This window comes from Scardinius erythrophthalmus, assembly GCF_964197995.2.
Source record: "Scardinius erythrophthalmus genome assembly, chromosome: 20".
Classification (NCBI taxonomy): domain Eukaryota; kingdom Metazoa; phylum Chordata; class Actinopteri; order Cypriniformes; family Leuciscidae; genus Scardinius; species Scardinius erythrophthalmus.
Window position 1 is genome coordinate 37,696,360 of NC_138240.1, and position 6,841 is coordinate 37,703,200.

Genomic DNA, 6,841 nt, shown 5'->3' on the forward strand with positions numbered 1-6,841 from the left:
TGGAAGCCCCCAGATATCAACCAGAAAAACATCACTACCACCAAAGTCTATGGGCGCAGCTCGCCCTCTCCCCCCTCCCCCTCTTCCTCCTCCTCGAGCATTAAGGCCCCTTCCACAACGCCAGGGCCCACAACTTCCACCGTCTGCTCGAGGTGTTACAAAATCAACTGATACCAGCTCCAAGTGATTTGTGCCGGGTCCCCGCTGTGATAACAGTAACTTTCTCAAATGTTTACAGAACAAGCGGGAACCCAGTGTTCCTGTATCATCTGTTCATTCACATGTTAGAAAGTCTAAGGCCTTTAAAAGCCGTACAGCAAACCCATCTAATCTGGTGCCTATCACACGACAAACTAAGATTGTGGACACAAAAAGCAAGACTGTTAAGTTAGCACTTTTAAACATCCGCTCACTTAAAAATAAATCACTTCTAGTCAATGACTTTATAAGCACATACAACCTGGACTTTATATTTCTAAATGAAACTTGGCTAGAAGCCAGCTGCAGTGCAACAATCCTCAATGAAACATCTCCTCCGAACTTTACCTTTATGAGTGTCTCCAGAGCTGGAAGGAGAGGTGGGGGTGTAGCTGCTCTTTTTAAAGATGTCTATCAATGTAAGCAAATATCATTTGGTAATTACCCGTCTTTTGAATATCTGGGTATTGTGTTAAAAGGTGCTCCACGGATTTTACTTATCACTATTTACAGGCCTCCAAAATACTCTTCAGCCTTTGCTGAAGACTTTACAGAACTGTTATCAATAATTTCCTCAGAGTTTGACAGTTTCACTATTGCTGGAGATTTTAACATTCACATAGATAATTCAGAAAATAATATGGCAAAAGAAATCAATACTGTTTTAAAAACTTTTGATCTGATTCAACATGTACATGGGCCCACACACAATCGTGGACACACTCTAGATTTACTTATCAGTAAGGGTCTAAACATTTCATTGAATGATATTAAGGATGTCGCACTCTCTGATCATTACTGTATTTTCTTTGATTTATTGATCTCTCCTGCCATTGAAGTTAGATCTGTGTCTGTCAAGAAGAGATGCCTAAATGAGAACACTAGTGTACTATTTATGAAGGCCATATCCCTAAGACCGAGCATATCTGCTGACTCGGTTGATTCTCTCCTTGTTTCTTTTAACTCGAAGGTTAAAAATGTAATTGATGATATTGCTCCTGTGAAAGTCAGGAAGAATGGTAAACAAAAAGCACCTTGGAGAAACTCAACAGCAGTGCAAATTATGAAAAGACAATAAAGAAAATCAGAGCGCATGTGGCGAAAGACAAAACTTGTAATCCACTATAACATCTATAGAGACACCATTCGTGCTTTCAATATGGAACTAGGCAAAGCTAGACAGACTTTCTTCTCCAATATCATAAACAGAAACCTAAATAATACTCGAAATCTCTTCGCTACTGTCGACAGACTAACAAATCCCCCAAGCCAGATTCCCAGTGAAATGCTCTCCGACAGCAAGTGTAGTGAGTTTGCTACCTTTTTCTCTGAGAAAATCAATAATATTAGAAAGGTGATCAGCACATCCTTGAGTTGCACTGAGGTCAGACAGATCAGACTACAACCTGAGAAAGTAGTTACTATGTCTGATTTTGAAGAAATTGATGGCAAAATTCTGAAAGAAACCGTTCAGCACCTTAAAACATCAACCTGCGCCCTTGACACACTTCCCACATCTTTTTTTAAAAGTGTGTTAGACTGTTTAGAAGCAGATCTCCTAGAAGTGGTAAATGCCTCACTTTTCTATGGAAGTTTTCCAAACTCCCTTAAAACTGCTGTTGTCAAACCCCTCCTGAAAAAGAGCAATCTGGATAAGACTATATTAAGCAACTATAGACCGATCTCAAATCTTCCTTTCACAGGCAAAATCATTGAAAAAGTTGTCTTCAACCAGCTGAACAAATTCTTAAACTCAAATGGATACTCTGATAATTTTCAATCTGGTTTCCGACCGCACCACAGCACAGAGACGGCGCTCATTAAGATAATAAACGATATTCGCTTAAATACGGATTCAGGCAAATTATCAGTGCTGGTTCTACTCGACCTCAGTGCTGCATTTGACACTGTCGATCACAAAATACTTCTGGACAGGCTGGAAAACTGGGTGGGGATTTCTGGGATAGTCCTAAAATGGTTCAGGTCATACTTAGATGGGAGAGGTTATTATGTGAGTATAGGAGATCATAAGTCTGAGTGGACGCCCATGACATGCGGAGTCCCTCAAGGCTCAATTCTTGCGCCACTCCTGTTCAACCTGTACATGCTCCCAATGAGCCAAATAATGAGAAAGAACCAAATCGCTTACCACAGCTATGCAGACGACACACAGATCTACTTAGCCCTATCGCCTAATGATTACAGCCCCATTGACTCTCTGCTTCAATGCATTGACGAAGTCAACAGCTGGATGTGCCAAAACTTTCTACAGTTAAACAAAGACAAAACTGAAATCATTGTGTTTGGAAACAAAGATGAAGTTCTCAAGGTGAACGCATACCTTCACTCTAAAGGTCAAACAACTAAAAATCAAGTCAGGAATCTTGGTGTGTCTTTAGAGTCAGACCTTAGTTTCAGTAGTCATGTCAAAGCAATAACTAAATCAGCATACTATCATCTGAAAAATATTGCAAGAATTAGATGCTTTGTTTCCAGTCAAGACTTAGAGAAACTTGTTCATGCTTTCATCACCAGCAGGGTGGATTACTGTAATGGACTCCTCACTGGCCTTCCCAAAAAGACCATAAGACATTTGCAGCTCATACAGAACGCTGCAGCCAGGATTCTTAGCAGAACCAGAAAATATGAACATATCACACCAGTACTCAGGTCATTACACTGGCTGCCAGTTACTTATAGGATTGATTTTAAAGTATTATTACTAGTATATAAATCATTTAATGGCCTAGGACCTCAATACATTGCAGATATGCTCACGGAATACAAACCCAACAGATTACTCAGATCATTAGGATCACATCAGCTAGAAGTTCCAAGAGTTCACTCTAAGCATGGAGAGTCTGCTTTTAGCTATTATGCCAGCCGCAGCTGGAACCAGCTTCCAGAGGAGATCAGACGTGCTCCTACATTAGTCACATTCAAATCCAGACTCAAAACACATCTGTTTAACTTTGCATTTAATGAATGAGCACTGTGTCACTGTTTGTCCGACTGTTTATACTGTGTCTTATTTTAGTCTTTATTCTAAACTGTTTTAATTATTTTTAGTTCTTTCTCGTTTCTTTATTTTAAACTGTTCTTTATTCTAAACTGTTTTAATTATTTTTAGTTCTTTCTTGTTTCTTTATTCTAAACTGTTTTGTATATTCTTATTTCTTCTGTTTATTTTTAATAGTATGTAAAGCACTTTGAATTACCATTGTGTATGAAATGTGCTATATAAATAAACTTGCCTTGCCTTGCCAACAGGAGATCACATATTACACCTATACTTAAGGCTCTACATTGGCTTCCAATTAGTTTTAGAGTACAGTTTAAAATTTTAACCATTACTTACAGAGCCTTGCATGATCAAGCTCCCTCTTATATCCAGGATATACTGCATGTATACACTTCTGGTCGCTCTTTGAGGTCTTCAGGCCAAGACCTTTTAACTGTTCCTAGAACACGTTTTAAAACAAGAGGTGCCCGAGCCTTTTGTGTGGTGGCTCCAAGGCTCTGGAACTCTCTTCCATTAGCCTTGAGAGCTTTGGACTCCGTGGAAGCTTTTAAAAAACGCCTTAAGACACATCTTTTTAGACAAGCATTTAATTAGCAACATGGTTTTGTATGTTTTTGTGTATGTGTATATTTGTATGTTATGTGTATGTGTATATCTGTTATGTGTATATTTTAATTTTGTGAAGCACTTTGTGACCTTTTTGTCTGTGAAAAGTGCTATAGAAATAAAGAAAAGAAAAAAAGAAAACTCCATCAGTGACAGAATGGAGAAAAAAAACCTTGGCAGAAACCAGGCTCAGTCGCTCAGTTCTCCTCTGGCCAATGAATGAACAGTTATGATTCAGGCAGAATTACATGTCAGAAGTCAGATTGGATCGGAACATTCAGAATATTTATCAAGTTCCATCTGGTTGAAGATCGGAGTCACACCAGTATGGAGACGGTTTGTTGAGGATCAGTGCCGATGGCTGTTGTGTCCATGAGGCCTTCACAGGGGAGAGTCTAGTTGACACAATCTGTGCTGACACTTCAGGGATACGTTGTGGTCGTGTCTAGGCGCAGGTCCTCCATCTGATCTGGATACGGCCCGGATCCGGGTGACTACATCATGCGTTGTGGCGTGTCTAGGCACAGGTCCTCCATCTGATCTGGATACGGCCCGGATCTGGCTGACTACATCATGTGTTGTGGCGTGTCTAGACGCAGGTCCACCATCTGATTTGGATACGGCCCGGATCCGGCTGACTACATCATGCGTTGTGGTCGTGTCTAGGCGCAGGTCCACCATCTGATCTGGATACGGCCCGGATCCGGCTGACTACATCATGCGTTGTGGTCGTGTCTATGCGCAGGTCCACCGTCTGATCTGGATACGGCCCAGATCCGGCTGACTACATCATGTGTTGTGGCGTGTCTAGACGCAGGTCCACCATCTGATCTGGATACGGCCCGGATCTGGCTGACTACATCATGCGTTGTGGTCGTGTCTAGGCACAGGTCCTCCATCTGATCTGGATACGGCCCGGATCCGGCTGACTACATCATGCGTTGTGGCGTGTCTAGGCACAGGTCCTCCATCTGATCTGGATACGGCCCAGATCTGGCTGACTACATCATGTGTTGTGGCGTGTCTAGACGCAGGTCCACCATCTGATCTGGATACGACCCGGATCTGGCTGACTACATCATGCGTTGTGGTCGTGTCTAGACGCAGGTCCACCATCTGATCTGGATACGGCCCGGATCCGGCTGACTACATCATGCGTTGTGGCGTGTCTAGGCACAGGTCCTCCATCTGATCTGGATACGGCCCAGATCTGGCTGACTACATCATGTGTTGTGGCGTGTCTAGACGCAGGTCCACCATCTGATCTGGATACGGCCCGGATCCGGCTGACTACATCATGCGTTGTGGTCGTGTCTATGCGCAGGTCCACCGTCTGATCTGGATACGGCCCAGATCCGGCTGACTACATCATGTGTTGTGGCGTGTCTAGATGCAGGTCCACCATCTGATCTGGATACGGCCCGGATCTGGCTGACTACATCATGCGTTGTGGTCGTGTCTAGGCACAGGTCCACCGTCTGATCTGGATACGGCCCAGATCCGGCTGACTACATCATGCGTTGTGGTCGTGTCTAGGCGCAGGTCCTCCATCTGATCTGGATACGGCCCAGATCCGGCTGACTACATCATGCGTTGTGGTCGTGTCTAGGCGCAGGTCCACCGTCTGATCTGGATACGGCCCAGATCCGGCTGACTACATCATGCGTTGTGGTCGTGTCTAGGCGCAGGTCCACCGTCTGATCTGGATACGGCCCAGATCCGGCTGACTACATCATGCGTTGTGGTCGTGTCTAGGCGCAGGTCCTCCATCTGACCTGGATACGGCCGGATCTGGCTGACTACATCATGCGTTGTGGCGTGTCTAGGTGCAGGTCGACCATCTGATCTGGATACGGCCCAGATTCGGCTGACTACATCATGCGTTGTGGTCGTGTCTAGGCGCAGGTCCACCGTCTGATCTGGATACGGCCCGGATCCGGCTGACTACATCATGTGTTGTGGCGTGTCTAGGCGCAGGTCCACCGTCTGATCTGGATACGGCCCAGATCCGGCTGACTACATCATGCGTTGTGGCGTGTCTAGGCGCAGGTCCACCGTCTGATCTGGATACGGCCCAGATCCGGCTGACTACATCATGCGTTGTGGCGTGTCTAGGCGCAGGTCCACCGTCTGATCTGGATACGGCCCAGATCCGGCTGACTACATCATGTGTTGTGGCGTGTCTAGACGCAGGTCCACCATCTGATCTGGATACGGCCAGGATCCGGCTGACTACATCATGCGTTGTGGTCGTGTCTAGGCGCAGGTCCTCCATCTGATCTGGATACGGCCGGATCTGGCTGACTACATCATGTGTTGTGGCGTGTCTAGGTGCAGGTCGACCATCTGATCTGGATACGGCCCAGATTCGGCTGACTACATCATGCATTGTGGTCGTGTCTGCCTGATGAAGGTCATGAGGCTTAAATGTTAGTAATAACATTTTTATAGTCATTTGCAAGTACTGATAGTGTGCGGGAGTTCCTTGTTTTTTGTAGATTTTATTATTTATTTATTTTATTCCTTAATGTACTGTACAGTACAATACTGGGACAGGCCAGAGGATCTCGTCCACATCACAGGCTATATTGGCCCTAGCCAGCAGGGTGGAAATCCTCTTGCATGCCTGTTCCCCACTGGCACGCATCAACTGAAATATCTGACAGGCTTCTTCCATTTCATCGGCTCTGTGTCCTAGAAAAATAGAAGTACTGATTACTGTAACTGTAACACATCCTTTTTACAAAATGGAATCATTCAGAAAACTCTCTGTGTGTGAGGCAATCTGATGCATTTCTTTTTATTACAGTAGTGTAGAGCTACAGCTATAGTACATGTATGTGTTGTAACAGCACAGTGTACTGCACTTAACAGTTACAGTAGAGAGCAGTCTGAAGCACCTCTACTGTACCTGTTCTTCTCCATGAAGGTTCTAATGATCGAGGCGACGGTGAAGCGACTCAAGTTTGGCTGAACTCGTTGCCCAGCCGCCCTCATAGTCAAACCATAGACAAA